At 51.8% G+C, this 21,366-nt stretch overlaps 1 protein-coding gene and 1 gene segment (V, D, J or C); both read left to right on the top strand.

Annotated features, from left to right (window-relative positions):
* The window catches only part of LOC104638263 (M1-specific T cell receptor alpha chain-like), a 487,043-nt gene that overhangs the window by 376,307 nt on the left and 89,370 nt on the right, over positions 1–21,366 (top strand). The gene's annotated exons all lie outside the window — the stretch shown is intronic.
* LOC142605017 (T cell receptor delta constant-like) overlaps positions 17,425–21,366 on the top strand; it is a 33,351-nt gene continuing 29,409 nt past the window's right edge. The window contains exon 1 of the C gene segment in view: positions 17,425–17,528.

The raw sequence follows: 21,366 nt of genomic DNA, 5'->3' as shown, positions 1-21,366 counted from the left end.
CCAGGACGTCCAGCAACTCAAAGAGGATATATCGTACTCCCCACCTGCACAGACCCGTATTTCAGCTGTTAGGAGTAAGCGTTTTTCTGCTCCAGAGAGAGGATATGGAGCATAAACACCATGAGGTATCCTGTGGTTTTATCTGCGTGACCATGCAGAAGACATGAGGAAATGGGATGGGAAGCCTACCTCAACCCTGCGGGCACGCGTACATGAGCTACAAGGCAAGACAGCTGTACAAAGGGACTCTTCCAGAAAGGATGCTGCTCCACTTTCCACCGGGCAGCCGCCCAGATCAAGTGGAAGGCCTGATCGCACTTATGATCCTCTTGAAGGGACTTCTAAGTCCTTTCTGCAAGACATGAGCAGTGAATATGACGAGTAGGATTAGAGGGGCCCTGCCTCCAGCCAGGTGGAGGAAAGGGACAATAGAGTGTATTGGACTGTGTGGATCCGATAGCCTGGCACATCAGACCCACAAGAGTACAAGGCCCTAGTGGACACGGGTGCAAAGTGTACCCTAATGCCATCAAACTATGAAGGGGTGGAACCGATCTCTATTTCTGGTGTGACGGGGGGATCCCAAGAGTTGACTCTGTTGGAGGCTGAAGTAAGTCTAACTGGGAATGAGTGGCAAAAGCACCCCATTGTGACTGGGCCAGAGGCTCCGTGCATCCTGGGCATAGACTACCTCCGGAAACGGTATTTCAAAGACCCAAAAGGCTACTGGTGGGCTTTTAGAATAGCTGCCTTGGAAGCGGAGGAAATTGAACCATTGTCTAGTTTGCCCGGTCTCTCGGAGGACCCTTCTGTTGTAGGGTTGCTGAGGGTTGAAGAGCAACAGGTGCCAATTGCTACTAAAACTGTGAACCGGTGGCAATACCGCACCAACTGAGACTCCCTGGTTCCCATTCACAAGCTAATTCGTCAACTGGAGGGTCAGGGAGTGATCAGCAGAACCCACTCACCCTTTAACAATCCCATATGGCCAGTGCGGAAGTCCAATGGAGAGTGGAGGCTGACGGTAGACTACTGTGTCCTGAAGGAAGTCACACCATCAATGACTGCTGCCATGCCAGATATGCTGGAACTTCAATATGAACTGGGGTCTAAGGCAGCCAAATGGTATGTCACAACTGATATCGCTAATGCATTTTTCTCGATCCCTTTGGCAGCAGAGTGCAGGCCACAGTTTGCCTTCACTTGGAGGGGTGTCCAGTACACCTGCAATCGACTGCCCCAGGGGTGGAAACACAGCCCCACCATTTGCCATGGACTGATCCAGACTGCACTGGAAAAGGGTGAAGCCCCAGAGCACCTGCAATACATCGATGACATCATTGTATGGGGCAACTCAGCAGAGGAAGTTTCTGAGAAAGGGAAGAAAATAATCCAAATCCTGCTGCAGGCTGGCTTTGCCATAAAATGAAGGAAGGTGAAGGGGCCTGCACAGGAAATCCAATTTTTAGGAATAAGGTGGCATGATGGGCGGCATCAGATCCCTATGGATATTATCAACAAAATAGCAGCCATGTCCCCACCAACCAACAAAAAGGAGACACAAGCCTTCTTAGGCATTGTGGGTTTCTGGAGAATGCACATTCCGAATTACAGTCTGATAGTAAGCCCTCTCTACCATATAACCTGGAAGAAGAATGATTTCAAATGGGGCCCTGAGCAACGACAAGCTTTTGAACAAATGAAACAAGAAATAGTTCATGCCGTAGCTCTTGGGCCAGTCCGGGCAGGACCAGATGTAAAAAATGTGCTGTACACCGCAGCCGGGGAGAAGGGCCCTACCTGGAGTCTCTGGCAGAAAGCACCAGGGGAGACTTGAGGTGGACCCCGGGGGTTTTGGAGTCGGGGATACAGAGCATCCGAGGCCGCTACACTCCAACGGAAAAGGAGATATTGGCAGCCTATGAAGGGTTCGAGCTGCTTCAGAGGTGCTTGGCACTGAAGCACAGCTCCTCCTGGCACCCTGACTGCCAGTGCTGGGCTGGATGTTCAAAGAGAGGGCTCCTTCTACACATGACGCAACCGATGCTACACGGAGTAACTGGGTTGCACTGATCACACAGCGGGCTCGAATAGCAAGCCCCAGTCATCCAGGGATTCTGGAAGTGATCACAGACTGGCCAGAAGGGAAAGATTTTGGAATGTCACCAGAGGAGGAGGTGACACGTGCTGAAGAAGCCCCACCATATAATAAACTAACAGAAGATGAGAAACCATATGCCCTCTTCACTGATGGGTCCTCTCGCATCGTGGGAAAACATCGAAGGTGGAAGGCCGCTGTATGGAGTCCTACATGGCGAGTTGCAGAAGCTGCTGAAGGAGAAGGTGAATTGAGCCAGTTTGCAGAGGTGAAAGCCATCCAGCTGGCCTTAGATATCGCTGAAAGAGAAAAGTGGCCAACACTGTACCTCTATACCGACTCATGGATGGTGGCCAATGCCCTGTGGGGGTGCTTACAGCAGTGGAAGCGGAGCAACTGGCAACGCAGAGGCAAACCCATCTGGGCCGCCCCATTGTGGCAAGATATTGCTGCCCCGCTAGAGAAGCTAGTTGTAAAGGTACGTCATGTAGATGCCCACATACCCTAGAGTCGGGCCACTGAGGAACATCAGAACAACCAGCAGGTGGATCAGGCTGCCAAGATTGAAGTGGCTCAGGTGGATTTGGACTGGCAGCGTAAGGGTGAATTATTTATAGCTCGGTGGGCCCATGCCACCTCAGGCCATCAAGGAAGAGATGCGACATATAGATGGGCCTGTGATCGAGGGGTGGACTTGAGCATGGACGCCATCTCACAGGTCATCCATCAATGTGAAACATGCGCCATAATCAAGCAAGCCAAGCGGGTAAAGCCTCTGTGGTATGGAGGACGGTGGCTGAAATATAAATACGGGGAAGCATGGCAAATTGACTACATCACACTCCCACAAAGCCGCCAAGGCAAGCGTTATGTTCTTACAATGGTGGAAGCAACCACTGGATGGCTGGAAACATATCCTGTGCCCCATGCCACTGCCCGGAACACTATTCTGGGTCTTGAAAAGCAAGTCCTGTGGCGACATGGCACCCCAGAGAGAATCGAATCAGACAATGGGACTCATTTTCGGAACAACCTCATAGACACCTGGGCCAAAGAGCATGGTATTGAGTGGGTGTATCACATCCCCTATCATGCACCAGCCTCTGGGAAAGTTGAAAGGTACAATGGACTGCTAAAAACTACCCTGAGAGCAATGGGTGGTGGGACCCTCAAACACTGGGGGACACATTTAGCAAAGGCCACCTGGTTAGTTAACACTCGGGGATCTGCCAATCGAGCTGGCCCTGCCCAATCAAAATATCCACGCCCAGTAGAAGGGGATAAAGTTCCTGTAGTGCGCATGAAGAATATGTTGGGTAAACCAGTTTGGGTTATCCCTGCTTCAGGCAAAGGCAAGCCCACCTGCGGGATTGCTTTTGCTCAGGGACCAGGGTGCACTTGGTCGGTGATGAGAAAGGATGGGGAAGTCCGGTGTGTACCCCAAGGGGATTTGATTTTGGGTGAAAATAGCCAATAAATTAAATTGTACAATGTTAATAGCTATACACTGTATTAATAGTATAACCATAAGAATCACCCAAAACTAATGAAGGATGAACTTTGGAACTGACTTCAACTGGTGCCCAGGAACTTCATCGAAAATTACATCTGTGACCTCCAGACTGCGAGCCGTGGGGAAAAAAAAAAAAGGACTCCGGATGCAGCGTGCAACAATCCAGTAGCACGCACCATTGCTCCTGCTCTGAGAGACTGTAATGGCAGATGGAACCCAAAGCCATGGCCTAAATGGACTCGATGGACACTTTAGAGCGATGGCCCATGGAGTAAGAGAATGGTGTCTGTGAAATAATCTCGGCATGACGTAGATGGTATAGAATAAGTGGTGGATAATGTCCTTGTTCTGGCAAGGATAGAGTTAATTTCACAAGGAGCCAGAACAGGTCACCCAAGCTGGCCAGGGGCTATTCCATACCATGTGACATCATGCTCACCATAAAAGGGGGGCTAGTCGGGCAGGGGAGGGGTCGGCATGGTTCAGGGACGGGCTGAGTGTCTGGTTGGTTGGTCTTTGGATCGGTAAATTGTTCTTTGTTATCACGCATTGTGAATATCTGTTATCAGTACTGTTGTTGATTGTTTCCCTCTCCCTTGTTGTCCCAGTAAACTGCCCTTATCCCAACCCTCCAGGCTTTGTTGTTGTTTTTCCATTCTCCTCCCCATCCCACTGGGGGGAGGGATGAGCGAGCGCCGCTCTATCACTCCCCTCTTTCATTAGACAGGGGAGAAAAGGTACAACGAAAAAAAAACTTATGGGTCAAGATAAGGACAGGGAGAGGTCATTCTCTAATTATCATCCCGAGCAAAACAGACTGAACTTAGGGAATTCATCTTATTTATTACTAAGCAAAACAGAGTAGAGGAATGAGAAATAAAACCAAATCTTAAAACACCTCCCCCCACCCCTCCCATCTTCCCGGGCTCAACTTCACTCCCGGCTTCAACCTCCACCCCCCCTCAGCGGCACAGGGGGATGGGAGTGGGGGTTATGGTCATTTCATCACATGGTGTTTCAGCCACTTCTTCATCCTCAGGGGGAGGACTCCTCTCATCGTTCCCCTGCTCCAGCGTGGGGTCCCTCTCACGGGAGACAGTTCTTCACGACCTTCTCCAACGTGAGTCTCCTCCACGGGGTGCAGACCTTCAGGAGCAAACTGCTCCAGCGTGGGTCCCCCACGGGGTCACAAGTCCTGTCAGCAAACTTGCTCTGGCATGGGCTCCTCTCTCCATGGATCCACAGGTCCTGCCAGGAGCTTGCTCCAGCGCGGGCTTCCCCCGGGGTCACAGCCTCCTTCAGGTGCCTCCACCTGCTCGGGCGTGGGGTCCTCCACGGGCTGCAGGTGAAATCGCTACACCCCCTCATCCTCCCTCCATGGGCTGCAGGGGGACAGCCTGCTTCACCATGGTCTTCACCACGGGCTGCAGGGGAATCTTGATCCGGTGCCTGGAGCACCTCCTCCCCCTCCTTCTGCACTGACCTTGGTGTCTGCAGATGTTCTTACATCTTCTCACTTCTCCCTCTGGCTGCAAAAGTGCTCTCTGTTTTTTCTCTTTCTTAAATATGTTATCACAGAGGCGCTGATTGGCTTGGCCTTGGCCAGCGGCAGGTCCGTCTTGGAGCCGGCTGGTATTGGCTCTATTGGACACAGGGGAAGCTTCTAGCAGCTTCTCACAGAAGCCACCCCTGTAGCCCCCCCCGCTACCAAAACCTTGCCACGCAAAACCAACACAAGTCAGCGACCTTTAGTCGCTGACTTTGGGCTCCATCTGTCCTAACAGTCTTTCAGGGCAGGAGAGATGGTGTGTGATGGTGGATTGCTGCATGCTGCATCCTGAACTTGTAGCGGATCAGTCCATGCTCACGCTCTGTGGGTTGAAGACGTCAATCTGGAGGAAGTTGCTGGGCGCTCATTGCTGAAGCCTCTTGTGGTTTCATCACCTCTGCACTTTGTTGCCTTTCATCAAAGTTCATTCTTCATTACTCTACCTAATTCTTACTGTAATACTATGGCATATAGCAATCATAGTAACGATGACATGCATTATCATGTAGCAATTGCCATCATACAATTTAAATCATTGGCTATTCTCATCCAAAATCAAATCATCTTGAGGTACACATTGGATTGTCGCATCCCTTTGCATCACCCACCAAGTGCATCCAGGTCCTTGAGCAAAAGCAACCCCATGGATGGGTTTGTCTTTGCCTGAAGCAGCAGTAACCCAGCCTGTCTTCCTGAATGTATTTTTCATGTGCATGACAGGGACTTTATCTCCTTCTACACTATGCAGAAGGTTTGATTGGGCCTGGCCAGCTCGATTGGTAGACCCCCTAGAGTTAACTAACCAGGTGGCCTTTGCTAACTGTATATCCCAATGTTTGAGGGTCCGAGCACCCATTGCTCTCAGGGTAGTTTTTAGCAGTCCATTGTACCTTTCAATTTTCCCAGAGGCTGGTGCATGCTAGGGGATGTGCTAGACCCACTCAATGCCATGCTCTTTGGCCCAGGTGTCTATGAGGTTGTTTTGGAAATGAGTTCTGATATCTGACTCAATTCTTTCTGGGGTGCCATGTTGCCATAGGACTTGCTTTTCAAGGCCCAGGACAGTGTTCTGGACGATGGCATTGGGCACAGGGTATGTTTCCAGCCATCCGGTAGTTGCTTCCACCGTTGTAAGTACATGGCACTTGCCTTGGTGGGTTTGTGAGAGTGTGATACAAGCAATCTCCCAGGCCTCACCATATTTACCTTTCAGCCACCGTCCTCCACCCCAGAGAGTCTTTACCTGCTTGGCTTGTCATGGATGACCTGTACAATAGCATCCATGGTTAAGTCTACCCCTCGATCACAAGCCCATCTCTACATTACATCTCTTCCTTGATGGCCTGTGGTATCATGGGCCAGCCGAGGTATGAAGAATTCACCCTTGTGTAGCCAGTCCAGATCTGCCTGAGCCACTTAAATCTTAGCAGCCTAATTCCATATGCTGGTTGTTCTGATGTTCTTCAGTGGCCCGACTCTTGTGTACGTAGGCATGTACATGATGTACTTTTACAACAGATTCTCTAGCCAGGCAGCAATATCTTGCCACAATGGGGCAGCCCAGATGGGTCTGCCTCTGTGCTGCCAGTTGCTCTGCTTCCACTGCTGTAGCCACCCCCACAGGGCATTGGCCACCATCCATGAGTCAGCAGAGAGGTAGAGCATCAGCCAGTGTTCTCGTTCAGCAATGGCTAAAGCCAGCTGGATGGCTTTCACCTCTGCAAACTGATTTCATTCACCTTGTCCTTCAGCGGCTTCTGCAACTTGTTGTGTAGCACTCCACACAGCAGCCTTCCACCTCTGATGCTTTCGCACAGTGCAACAGGACCCCTCAGTGAACAGGGCACATTGCTTCTCATTTTCTGGCAGTTTATTACACATTGGGGCCTCTTCAGCATGCATCCCCTCCTCCTCTTCCAGCGATATTCTAAAATCTTTGTCTTCTGTCCAGTCTGTGATGACTTCCAGAATTCCTGGGTGACTGGGTGTAAAGCTCTGATAACAAGGGAATGTCACAAACATCCCTCTTGACCCAAGCAGGGATAAACTGATAATGAGGGATTGTCGCAAACATCTGTCTCGACCAAGGACAGAACCTGCGGAGGCAGGATACCTTCTTGTGAACCCCTTCCCCTATTCCTGAAACATGAGACAAAAGACCATCTGTCTCCACGTGAGCGTGCCTGTGAAGGGCCATCACCTGGTCGACCCCAAATTGGGGGGGGACAGTGAGACCCCCAGGACCCCCACAACGCACCGATTCATTTCTGGAACCTTCCTGAGCACATCCTGTGCCTGCTCAGTGATGGCAGCCCCCTGCCTATGGAACAGGGTCATTGGGTTATAAAAAGGGGAAACACAAGTTTTTGGCACGTGCCCAACACTATGAGCAGAGAACATCGCTGGATCCAAGGGTCATGACATCTTTTCTCTTTTCCTCCCTCTCCTTCTTTCTCTCTTTTCCTCTCACTCACTCTCTGTGTCTCTAACTTCATTTTTGGCACATTAGGGTAATATTGTTTCAAGTTTTGCCAAGCCACTGTCTTATGTAGTTCTGCTGGGTTTTAAGTAACTTTGTGATTTGTTTGACCCTCTTGAGTAATTGTCGTTACTCCTGATTACTGTGCAGAGAATTAAAAAATTAACTTCACCCTCACCCACCGAGTGGGACGGGACATTAAATTGGTGTTGTGGACAGGATTCTCTGTGAGAAGCGGTAAAGAGGTTCCATAAAAGGTGGTATCAGCCAGAGTGCTGAAGAAAGGAGAACTGATATTTGGTTGAAGCCAAAATCTGTGGCAGTAGGTCATGGCAACCTGGGATAAGCTTGATCTTGACTGCAAAGTAATCCCTTCAGGAGCTGGTTAGAAAACTACAGGCAGAATTGGAAACGGAACGGGTGAGACAGCAACTAGCTGAAAAAGCGTTAGCGGATGAGAAAAGAATCACAGACAACTTGAAAGGTAGCCTGCGAGATGGGAAAGAGAGCTGAAGTTGCAGCTCCCTGGGGACCTTGAGAGCGAACTGGGATTTTCTAGCTTATCAAAAGAAGCCGACCTCGTTGTGAGGCAGGTTGCCCCTCACTACCCATGGGAGGAGCTGGGCACGGTGACAGAACCTGACCCTACTCCCAAGCTCCAGCCACTTATTAAAGCTGAAGTGGTGTATGATGGCGAGGATGCAGAACCTGCCGTTACCTTATACCGTTACTGAATTGGCAAAACTGCAGGAAAAATATAGTAGGCAGGCTAAGGAAACTGAGACCGAACATGTGTGGAGGGTCTCCCTGACAGGCGGAGACAGAATAAGCCTTTCGGAAGAAGAGGTTCAGGGATATTGGGGTCCCAGTGTATTTTTGAGTGTAGATGACGAGCAGTAATGTAGGTCCCTGACCCGAAGGGTGGTGTATTTGGCTGGAGGGTTAGACCCCTTGGAGAGAGGAGATCCCATTGCCATCCCCACCCCTGGGGTAAGCCATCTTGCAGAGAGTGTACAGATGGTGGCTTGCCTGCAACTAATGCATGACAGGTGCCTAGTTCCCCGCCAACCTTCCCCGATGTTGTTGTTTTCCAATCCAGATAGGATGACTCCCTCGATTAAAGGGTCACCCGATTCATGGAAGATTTATGCTGTACTAATTCAAGACCAACTAAGAGTCACTGTAGCCATGGGACCTCAGGGCAGGCTGGGTCTTACCTGGGGGGAAATTGCACGGGAATTGATCAGTTATGGCTGGTGTGTGGGGTATGTTGGGAAGGAGGGGATGGCAGAAGCAGCTGTCTGTAGGGCTGAGACAGCGGAGAAAATACTCCGCCCCTGAGACAGAAGCCTGAAGAAATCAGTTGTGGAAGGAAGGTCTAGATAAGGGTATTCCCCAAGAATTAATGGATGGCCTACCCCTCCCCAATTTGCAGCTGCTGGTAAAAATGTGGAAACCGATAGATAAAGGCCAGCCGGGAAAGGAAAGTTTCCCCATGGCCCCTGTACCTCAGAGGTCGGCTGCTCCCATGGCTCCCGTGGGGGGGGCCCACCAGTCCTCCAGAGTCGGGAAACTTCTTGTGCTGTCCCCAGGGAGTGAGCCGGGGGATGGCCAGTGGGTGTATTTTAGGAGGTTCATTGAAAACGAGCAGGGGGACCTATTGGTAACCTTTCCCCTTGGCCCTTTTCAGACTCAGGTCACTTTTCTGGTAGACACAGGGGCCCAAATGTCTGCTTTAAATGCCGATATCGCAGGCCAGAGTGGGATTGTCCCTGATAAAAAACAGATATGGGTTACCGATATATTCAGATATTCCAAACCCCAACCTATGCGGAGACCACTATGGTGTTGGGAGTGCCCCCCATGAATATTCTGGGATTGGATTTATTGAAAGTGAAGTCCTGGATGGACTCGGCAGGGAGGGAGTGGAAGTTTGGGTCTCCGGCAACCCTGATAAGGTTTTTGCAGAGTGCCCCTACGCTTCTCCCGATTAAAATCGTGAATGTGAAACCCTGTCTCTTACCTCTGGGAGTGAGGGCAGGAATCGCTCCGGTGATAAAAGAGCTGCAGCAGCAGCGGGTAATTATTCAAACTCACTCCCCTTATAACTCTCCAGCGTGGCCAGTTCACAAACCGAATGGCAGGTGGTGGCTAACGATGGAGTATTGGTGCTTAAACACAGGCACCAGTCCCCTGACAGCGGCTGTGCCTAATCTATATTGGCCACCATACAGGAACAGTCCCATAACATTTTGGCCACCGTTGATGTAAACGATGTGTTTTTCATGGTTCCTCTACAGGAAGCTGATAGAGATAGATTTGCATTTACATGGGAAGGTATACAATACACCTTTACTCCTTTGCCCCAAGGGTATCGGCACTTGCCTACCTTGGTGCATCATGCCCTGCAACAAGCACTATCATAGAATCATAGAATCATAGAATCATAGAGTGGTTTGGGTTGGAAGGGACCTTAAAGATCATCTAGTTCCAATCCCCTTGCCATGGGCAGGGACACCCTCCACTAGACCATGTTGCCCAAAGCCTCATCCAACCTGGTCTTAAACACTTCCAAGGATGGAGCATCCACAACCTCTCTGGGCAGCCTGTGCCAGTACCTCACCACCCTCACAGTAAAGAATTTCTTTTGAACATGTAATCTAAATCGACCCTCCTTCAGCTTGAACCCATTATCCCTTGTCCTGTCACTACACTCCCTGATAAACAGTCCCTGCCCATCTTTCCTGTAGGCCCCCTTCAGGTACTGGTAAGCCACAATTAGATCTCCCCGGAGCTGCCTTTTCTCCAGGCTGAACAATCCCAACTCTCTCAGCCTGTCCTCATAGGAGAGGTGCTCCATCCCTCCGATCAGCTTCGTGGCCCTCCTCTGGACTCGCTCCAACAGCTCCATGTCTCTCCTGTACTGGGGCCCCCAGAGCTGGATGCAGTACTCCAGGTGGGGTCTCACCAGAGCACAGCACAGGGGCAGAATCACCTCTACTGACCTGCTGGTCACACCACTTTTGATGCAGCCCAGGACACGTCTGACTTTCTGGGCTGCAAGCGCATACTGCCTGCTCATGTTGAGCTTCTCAACAATCAATACCCCCAAGTCCTTCTCCTCGGGGCTGCTTTCAATCCATTCCTCGCCCAGCCTATAGTTGTGCTTGGGATTGCACCGACCTACGTGCAGGACCTTGCACTTGGCCTTGTTGAAATTCATGCAGTTCGCACAGGCCCACCTTTCCAGCCTGTCAAGTTCCCTCTGGATGGCATCCCTTCCCTCCAGCGTGTCGACCACACCACACAGCTTGGTGTCGTCAGCAAACTTCTGAGGGTGCACTCGATCCCATTGTCCATGTCGCCGACAAAGATGTTGAACAGTGCCGGTCCCAGTACTGACCCCTGAGGAACACCACTCGTCACCGTTCTCCACTTGGACATTGAGCTGTTGATCACAACTCTTTGAGTGCGACCATCCAGCCAATTCCTTATCCACCACATGGTCCATCCATCGAATCCATGTCTCTCCAATTTAGAGACAAGGATGTTGTGCGGACAATATCAAATGCCTTGCACAATTCCAGGTAGATGACATCAGTTGCCCTTCCCTATCCACCAATGCTGTAACCCCATCATAGAAGGGATCAGAAATCATCCCTGAGGGGTGGAGTTAAAACTTACCAATACATTGATGATATATTGGGGGGGGGTCCGATGCCACTGCAGTGGGACAAACCCGAAAGAAAATAATTACTCACCTGAAAAATTTGCAACTTCAGGTTCCAGCAGAAAAGGTACAACTCCCCTCCCCTGAGGTGAAGTTCTTAGGCAGATGGTGGAAAGGAGGAGCAGTGTGTATTTCCCCCGAAGCTACCTTAGAAGAGATCAAAATCTTAGAAAATAAAAAAGAGCTGCAACATACCCTAGGCTTGCTGGTATTCTGGAGGAAACATATTCCAGATTTTTTTATCATAGCTCGTCCCCTTTACAATTTAACACTCAAAAAGCTACCTGGGATTGGACCCCTATTCATGAGGAAGCCCTAAGATTACTGGTTTTTGAAGCAGGGGCATATCAAGCTTTGGTCCCAATACACCCAACAGATCTGCTCCAAACCAAATTGGGGCAATCAATGGGGTTTTGTCATTCATGGGGCATCTGTACACGTGTGGCAGCGTGGAAGGGAGGGTCCGACTGCCACTTTGGGTTTCATTCAGGCAGCTTGAAAGATGCAGAAAAGCGATACTTGGTCTGGGAGAAAGGCCTTTTTGTGGTCAGTCTAGCCTTGCAGGAGGCTGAAAGACTGATAGGGCGACAATCCATCACCCTCCGAGGGCCCTTTAAGATCCTAAAACCCATACTGGCAGGCACCCCACCCCCTGTGGCAGTTGCACAATGGGAAACGGTCAGGAAGTGGTATGCCCAGCTGCAGCATTACAGTCACACTTATCAAGTGGAGCAGGGAGCACCAAAGATGCTCCAAACACAGGAAAAATCACCCACTCCCTCAGGTGAGGAAACCCCTTCCTCCTACATAAAGGAAGCCTCCTCATTTGAATCCCACCTGAAAAGTAAATGTCTGGTTCACTGATGCCTCTTCGAGGAGGGAGGGGAAAGTATGGAAATACCGAGCAGTGGCTCTACATGTTGACTCTGGGAGCAAAGTGTACCAGAAGGAGAAGGGAGCGCTCAGGTGGGAGAACTGATGGCAGTTTGGGGTGTGGTAATGAGAGAGACAGGCAGGATGGAACCCATACACATCTACACTGATTCTTGTGCCATATCAAGGGGTGTACCACTTGGCTGTCCTTTTGGGAACAAAAATCGGTGGGAGGTAAAGCGGGTGCCCATATGGCAGAGGGAAAAGTGGGAGGAAATATTAAATGTGGCCAGGCAAAAGACCATATCGGTGGGGTGGGTAGCTGCCCACCAAGGGGGAGATCACCCAGCCACATTCTGAACAATCAGGTGGACTCACTCACCTGCCTGGCTATGCTGGCAGAAGAGAGAGAGGAAGAGAAATGGGAACGCTTATTGGAGTGGCTACACGTGAAACATGGTCACTTGGGAGTCAAAGATCTTAATGAGGCTGGGAGCAGAGGATGGCCCGTTACCCGAAAACTGTGTAGCACGGTAATTTCTGCCTGCGGGCTGTGCCGTACCAGACTGGAAAAGCACCCCTTACAAGATCCCCCCACTGCACCTGAGGGATGGGAAAGGACTATGGGAAACCTGGCAGGTCGATTACATAGGGCCTTTCAAGAAATCAGAAGGGAAACAATATGTGCTTGTTGGGGTGGAAGTAATACCGGGACTGGTTCAGGCCAAAGCAGTAGCACGGGCGACTGGGGAAAATACAGTGAAAGGGTTCAAGTTGTGGCTTAGCTTTTTACCTAAACCTAAATCGATTCAATCAGATAATGGCAGCCACTTTACTGCTGGGGTGGTCCAGGAGTGGGCCAAAACTGAGGGAATACAGTGGACATTCCATACCCCCTACTATCCCCAAGCTGACGGGATAGTAGAAAGGACCAACGGGCTCCTAAAACGCATCCTGAGGCCTCACAACCCTGGGTGGTCCGCAAGACTCCCCAATGCTGTTGCCAGAGTAAATGGTCAGTGGGGGATAAATGGATGCCCTAAACTTACTGCTTTCTGTCCAACACCCCCCTCCTTGCTCCCTGGCAAGAGGGAGAAAAAGGAGCCTGTAGAACCCTTCCACAATCCAGGACCTCCCAATGGTGGGGGAGGTGCCTCTGATCCTTAAAACTCCGCTGAACGCCTGTTCATGGGTAGCTGCTGATGCCCATGGAAAGGAACACCAGATTAATACCAGATGGATTTTCCCATCCTTTTAACCACCGATTTGAAAGAATCGGGATCTTTTCCTTTGTTCTTTTTACAGGTCTAACTACTGGTAACATCGTCGACCTCAGAAAGCTGAAGCTGATGCTACTTTTGGGAATTTGTACTCGTAATCTGTGTGATACAGAGAGATGCATAACCAAACCACAACTGTCAATTCGGCTCAACACCGGCAATTGTGGATCTGGTCCTATGTTCTTTGTCTCTCCCTATGTGTTATAGGAACCACAAGCCAAAGTACCCCAAATGTGGCTTGGGAATTAGTTCAAGGTTTTGTTAGGATGTGGGGTTACCAAAATAAAGGTCCGTGCATTACCCTACCTTGATCAGTCGAAGAAGGCTTAAGGTTTTTTATGTCACCTGTAAGTCTGTCGTTTATCTTTAATATGACTAATGCCACCTCTGGAACACTCCTGTCGAAAAATTGGACCATCTAGAATAACTGAGTGTATTTTCAGATACAGCCAATGATAAGGTCTGATTATATATAGCATTTGGAGTGAACCTCAAAAACTGGCCAAAGATGCGAAGTTATCCTCAACAGCAGTGTGTAAAGTTACCAGACCACCGGTTAAAGTCTCTATCCCTTCTCTGATAGGTGGATCAAACCCCTTATTTACCAGCACCAAAGGGAACATACCTGCTGGAAATGTCACTTTTGACAAATATACCAGGGAATTCTCCTGTCGTTATTATCCATGGGATCCTCTGTTTGATCCGTTGGCAAAACCTGATTTCTATGCAGCAAACTGTTCTGCTTGATGGGACCCAGAATGGTGTATCCTACTCCCGAATACAACTCATATAACCTCTCGAGATAGAAGTAATTTGACATGGGCTTGGTCAAGGAACAAAGTGGGACAAGTTTTTATAGAGCCCAAATTTGATCCACCTGTCAGGGAAGTTGAAAGCCCCCTTTTAATTGTTCTGAGACAATCACTTGTGATTCAGGACCAGGAGATCCTCCTGAAACTTGGTTTATTGATAGTCTCAGAACTCTAATACGAGATATGTGCACATACCAGGGATATCCTTCAAAGGGATGGCGAAATAGCGATAAAACTTGTAACCTCAGTCTTCCCAGAAGTCGCAAATTTATTAAACAGGAACAGTGTGGAGTGCCCTTTACTCATTATCCCCTCCAAGGGACAGCCTTAAACACCAAGCCTGTTATACATGCTGTGAATTATATGGATCAATACACCTGTAAAACGCGCATATATCTGGCCCCATTGGGGTTAGCATGGGGATGCTCCAATGGAAAATCTTACACTTAAGATTGGAATATCATGCTGGCCTGAGGTGTGGATTAGCTATCCCTTCTTTGTTTCCCTCTCATGTTTTTAATTTTACAGTACTTTCCCAGTGATCGCGTAGAGAAGCAGGAAGTCATCCAAAGGCTTGCCCCAACTGGGCCATTACTGGAGTCCAAACTCCCAATTATTATACTGCTGGACAACTAACTGCGTTAATGTTTGAGAATATTTTTACCCCTTATGTAACTTTAAAACGACACCAATTTGTCCTAGAAAATATTACTTGGCAGGTACCTCTTTTAAGCAATTGGACAAAATATGCTTTTGGAGAATTAAACTTACAGGTCCAACAGGTATCGAAGATGACCCTTCAGAATCGTCTAGCCCTGGATATGATAGTGCTTAAAGAACAAGGAGTTTGTGGGATGTTAAATCTCACTGACGGCGAATGCTGTATTACCATACACAACACTACTACCTCAATAGAGGAGGCTCGAACAAGAATGAAGGAGATAACAGACCAGATGGTGGAACTCTTTCAATCCATGCAACTGAAAGACTGGTTTGATGGCGAGATTCTGAACTCTTGGTCACAATCCCTCCTATGATCCATGGGACTCAGGGGATGGGGGGCACGATTACTGAATTAGTAATGATTGACATGATTATTCATTGGTTTCATATATTTAATGGTTGGCATAGCTATTGTTCGCTGTATGATTACCCATGCCACCTCTTCCTTCTCTTCTCTCCTTTCTCCTTCTGTTCGCTATGTGAGAATCCCCACTCTAGAAGATGACCTGCAAGAAGTAGTCAAGATCTCTGTTTGAGCCACGGAGTGGTGTAAAGCTCTGATAACAAGGGAATGTCGCAAACACTCGTCTTGACCCAAGCAGGGATAAACTGATAATGAGGGAATGTGGCAGACATCTGTCTCGACCAAGGACGGAACCTGCGGAGGCAGGATACCTTCTTGTGAGCCCCTTCCCCTATTCCTGAAACATGTAGACAAAAGACCATCTGTGTCCTGTGCATGCATGCTTGTGAAAGGCCATCACTCTATTGATCATGAAGGGGGCGGGGGGGGGACGACGGGACAGTGAGACCCCCAAGACCCCCACAACGCACCGACTCATTTCTGGAACATTCCTGAGCACATCCTGTGCCTGCTCAGTGATGACAGACCCCCGCCTATGCAGAGCATTTAGGGTTATAGAAAGGGGAAGCACAAGTTTTTGGTGTCCGCCCATCACCTGACTACAGCTACAGGCAGAGAACATCGCTGGATCCAAGGGTGGCGGTATCTTTTCTCTCTCTCTCTCTTTCTCTCTTTTTCATTTCCTCTCCGTCACTCTAACTTCATTTTTGGCACATTAAGATAATATCATCACACGTTTTGGTAGGCCATTACCTTTCGTAGTTCTGCTAAGTTTTAGGTGTTTTTTTTACCTTTTGCCATGCCACTATCTTTAGTAGTTCTGCTGAGTTTTAAGTAACTTTGTGATTTGTTTGAACCTCTTGAGTAAGTGTTGTTACTCCTGATTACTGCACAAAGAATTTTAAAGTTAACCTCACCCTAACCCACTGAGTGGCACAGGAGACCCTTCCCTTCCCCTTCCACTTGCCCTTCCCTTTATCCCATTCTACAAGGATGATTAAGGGTCTGGAGCATCTCTCTTATGAGGAAAGGCTGACAGAGCTGGGTCTGTTTAGCCTGGAGGAGACTGAGAGGGGATCTTATCAAAGCTTATAAATATCTAAAGGGTGGGTGTCTAGAGGAAGGGGCCAGACTCTTCTCTGCGGTGCCCAGTGACAGGACAAAGGGCAATGGGACCAAACTGGAACACAGGAAGTTCCATCTGCATATGAGGAAAAACTTCTTCACTATGAGGGTGGCTTAGCACTGGGACAGTCTGCCCAGAGAGGTTGTGGAGTCTCCTTCTCTGGAGATATTCAAAATCCACCTGGACGCGATCCTGTGCAACCTGCTCTAGGTGATCCTGCTCTAGCAGGGGGTTGGACGAGACGATCTCTAGAGGTCCCTTCAAACTCCTACCGTTCCGTGATGCTCTGACTGTGAATCTGTGACTTTGCTCTTCCCCCTGAGGAACTGCATGGGGTTCCTTCCTGCCAGCTCCTTCTCCAGCCTGTCGAGGTCCCTCCGGATGGCAGCACAGCCCTCTGCGTGCTTTGTGGGCGCGGGCAGGGGATGGGGGTGAGGCCAGGGCGGGCTGGGGGTGCGGGGCACGGGGAGGGTCCTGCGAGGGGACGCTGCGGGCCGACAGCCCGTCCCTGGCGCTGGGGCTGGGGCTGGGTCCGTACCCAGTTGCGCCTGGCCGAGGCGCCGACCCCCTTCCGCAGGGCTCGACGTCAGAGCGACAAGCCGGGAGAGCGGCGGAGCCGAGCTGGGAGCCGCGGGCCAGGAGCCTTGGTCTCCCGGGGCGCCGCGCTCCTCCTCTGGCGACGCCCCTGCCTCGCGTCCCTCCCCGCGCCCCCCCTTCTCCTCCCCCGAAGGGGCCCTGGAACCGGGGGGCCGGGCGGGGCCGGGTGTGTTCTGTTGGGGGCGGGCAGAGTCGTGGGCGCTGCCCCGGCGAGGGGCCGAGGCGTCGGGGTGGTGAGGAGCGGTGCCGAGCGCGGCTCCGCTCGGCTCCTCTGCGGCTGCCGGGGGGCCCTTGGTCCCCGGCTGGCCCCGGCGCGGCAGGGCGTGATGGCGCGCGGGCTGGGGCCGTGGCTCCTGGCCTTGTCCTTGGCCGCGGGGCCGGCAGGTGAGAGGCGGGCGGGGAGGGCAGCGAGGCCGGGGCTGGGCCCGGGGCTGGGGCTGCCCGCGGGCGGCCCTGCCCGTCACGGCTCCCTGGGGCTACGGCTGCTCCCGCACCGGGCACGCTGTCGCCTGTCGCTCGCCTTCCTTAGCTGGGAAGCGGGGAGCGGGTGGCGTGGGGGGGAGCGGGAGAGGGAGCGGGAGATGCAGATGCAGAGGCAGAAGCAGAGGGAGGCTTTCGTTCCGCGGTGGGGGCCGCAGTGCCGACAGCAGGCGCGGCTGAGCCCCGAGGAGGGCAAGCGGGGCCTTGCCCCGGTCGCGGGGCTTTGCCGGGAGAGGGGGGGGGGTGGCTGTGGCTGTGGCGGGGCGGGTGTCGCCGGGGCGGCGGGTGAACGTCCTCGGGCCGTGGGCGCGCCCTGCCCGGCTGCCTGCGCTCTCCGTCCGCAGGGCTGTGGGCGCAGCTGAGGCTGGTGGAGACCGGCGGAGGGCTGCGAGCGCCTGGGGACTCCGTGCACCTCTCCTTCCGCGGATCCGGCTTCACCTTCGGGAATTATGACGTTCTGTGGTACCGTCAGGCACCGGGTAGCAGTCTCGAGTGGGTGTCCCTCATCTGGGCGTCGGGTACTACAAACTACGGCCCAGCAGTGAAACATCGAGCCACAGTCTCCCGGGACAATTCCCGTTCCGAGTCATCTCTGTCCCTGGGGGACCTGCGCCCTCAGGACTCTGCCTGCTACTTCTGTGCCGTTCCCACGGAGACAGGAAATCCAGCAGAGCTTTAACACAAACCTTGCACCCGGGTCCTGCCTCTGGGCCTGGGAGCTGGCAGGGAGGCGAGTCCCCCAGATGTTCAGGGTTGTTCTAGTGTCATGTAGTTACAGCATAGAGTTTTCACGTTTGATTCTGACCGGGATGTCCTACCTGTTTATGTCTCCAAATGAGCTCTAAGCCTTTCCTTTGCCATCTTCCCATGTGTCATGCCAACCCTTTCTCCTCTCACACTCCACAATTCCTTCCCTTTTGGAAACAAGTTTTGCCCTTTCCATTGAATTCGGGTAGTACGAGTATCCAGTCATGGCCCAACTGGTAAGGGTGGTAAATAGCTGTGCTCTGGTTTTCGGCAAGGCTCAGGTTGTCTCAGTCCACCCCAGGAGTTTTGCTGCCTGAGGAGTGAGTAGGAGAAAAAGGGAAATCCCAAGGGTCCTTTGGGATCTCACTGGGAGAAAGGGGAAGTCTGTTCTACTCTGCCAGATCTGAGACTGTAACGGGAGCCAGAGCTTGTGAGCCCATGTGTTTGCACCTGCTGGATCCTGGAGATCACAAGCAGAAGGTCAGGGAAGTGGTGGAGTAGATGAAGCGGTGGCTTGACCTGTTCCTGGCTGCTCATGGTTGTCTCCTGGGGTTGCAGGTGGCCTTTCTCAGGTGCAGACAGAGGCCTCTGGCCCCACAGTAGGGAAGGTCTCAGAGTCTCTCACGCTTACCTGCCACATCTCTGGTGTACCCATGCCTGACAGCAGCTATGCTTGGGACTGGATCCGCCAGACTCCTGGCAGAGACCTGCAGCATATAGTGTTGCAGTATCCCTTCACGGGACTCCAGCACATTGCTTCATCCTTCCAGACGTGAGTCACCAGCTCTGCAGACCCCTCCAGGAACCAGCTGTCACTGGAAGTGTTCTTGCCATTGCCTGCAGGCACGGCCACCTATTTCTGTATCACCAGAGAGCTGGAAAAGGGCACAGTGCTTGAGAGAGGGGCAGGGCCAGGGCATAAAAGGAAGGAGGGGACTTAAATCCAGCCAGGTCTTTTGTGGTTGCTGCAAAGCAAGGCTGTTCCCAGACTTCTCAGGAATAGTCTGGTGTGGCTTTTCCTGGAGGAGCAGATGTGCTACAGCATTAGCAGCAGCAGAGTCTCCCACAAGCACACAGAAAACCCTGAACATGCCGTTACCTTCGTTCTTCCTTCTCAGTCTTTCCCACGGGCACAAAGTGACAGGGGAAAAGTTTTGCCTAGGAAGAAGTACAGTGAGCATTCAAGAAGTACAACTTGAACATGGAAATCTAGAGTTGAAGTGAGTTTTGAAACCTTCTATTGTTCAGGGAGCCCCAGAGTAGTGCAACAGGAGGAGCTGAGTCAAAAACTCTTTTGACGTGTTGAGTATAGTCTCTTTGTTGTGTTGCTCCAAGTGAGGCAGGGCACCATAGGTCCCCCTGGCCCTGCATCCCCCTGCTTCTTTTCCCAGCCTCAAGCCTCCAGTTTCAATGGGTTCATCTGCCCTCTGCAACTCCCCTTCCAAGCCCTGTCCTGGATCATCTCCTCAAGGGGCCATGTTGGAGCACCGGTGAAAAGAGAGGGGAGGGGAAGGATTCAGACAGTGTGTGGAGAGCCACTGTGGAGTGGGCAGTGCTCCCCAAAATGGTGGTACCTCTCAAGATGGTGACACTGTGTCAGGGCTCAGTAGGTTTCGTGTCCTGTGGCCGCAAAGATCTGAGGGGGACCTCTGGGTTCCTGGTGTGTAGTATAAGCATGGAGAGGGTATTGTTCCTGCTCTGCTGAGCAGCCCCAAGAGCTTGATCCCTGCTGAGTCCTGCGCACGTGAGTTTTAGGGATGAGCTGTGCGTCTTGAGCATGCACATCTACCCCAGAGCTTCAGAACCAACCGTATCCTGGAGCTCATGGGGCCTTTGTTCCTTGGCAGGTCAAGGAGAGGTTTACACAGGAAGAGACAGCTGGAGAAACGTCAGCACTGGGGAGCGAGTTGAGCACTGGGTCAGAGTGGAGAGAGCAGAGTGAGGAGCACATCTGCCTAGAGATGCCCTGTCCAAGCAGTGCTGGGCTCCAGGTGGTGCCATCCAGGAGCAGCAGCTCAGCAGCAGCAAGGGACGTGGCCCCTCCTGGGAGGACAAGCTGCCACCCCCAGGGCCAGGTCCAAAGTCCCAGCAGAAACCGTTGCAGTCCTTCCTCAGAGGAAGGTCCAGGGTGGCCCCACAGCAACATGTCACCTTTTGCCTAATGGAGGCAAAGTGAGCATCAACTGCTGCTGCTCCTCCAGTCCCCGCCTCTCGCCTTCTCTGTTGTCATAGAGGGAGGGAGTGACATGGAGGGACTAGGACTGACTGCAGGCAGCGAGGCAGAGGCAGGGAAGATGTGGGCAGAGCTGTTCTGCTGGCAGAGAGAAGCTGGAGGGAGGCGACAGAGAGTGGGCCTGGCCATGTGGACTGCCATGTGCATGGGGTTATTGCCCATGGTAGGTAAGTGAAAGGAAGGGGTGGCGCCCCCCACCCCTGCCCCCAGGAACTGAGCGTGCCCCTGTGCTCTGCACAGCTCTGTGGAGCTGTGCTGACCGCTTGCAGCCTGACCTGTGCCTCTGGCCTGACCTCCCCACCCATTCCTGCAGCGCACAGTGGGAACAGCCCTCTTCCTCTTCTAGCCATGAGTTAGGCACCTCTGTCCAGCCTGCCTCCTCTGCAGTGTGGGGACAGGCAGGGCAGTGACCTGCTACTCCCACATCGTGGGGCCTAATGCTTTGCTCTTGGACTGGACACTCTGCTCATGGGGCACTACAACCCATCTTGCAAAGACCAGGTCAAGGATGGCAGTGTGGTACCCAAGCCCCGCTTGCCCATGAGAGGTCTTTGTCCCTCCTGTGTGCTTACAGAGCAATTTCAGGGACAGGATGGGTTCCTCACCATCCTGGTTCGGCAAAGGCAAAGGGTTTTTTATCTCTCTCAAAGGGGGAAGAGGATCTTTGCCCAGGAACTAGCGGGGCTCATTGACAGAGCTTTAAACTAGGCTCGAAGGGGGAAGGGGATAACATCGGGCTTGCCAGCGACATGTTGTGGGACG

The sequence above is a fragment of the Balearica regulorum genome, chromosome 24, assembly GCF_011004875.1.
Source record: "Balearica regulorum gibbericeps isolate bBalReg1 chromosome 24, bBalReg1.pri, whole genome shotgun sequence".
NCBI lineage: Eukaryota > Metazoa > Chordata > Aves > Gruiformes > Gruidae > Balearica > Balearica regulorum.
The sequence above is the reverse complement of the archived record's forward strand: the minus strand, read 5'-3'. Positions and strand labels throughout refer to the sequence as shown.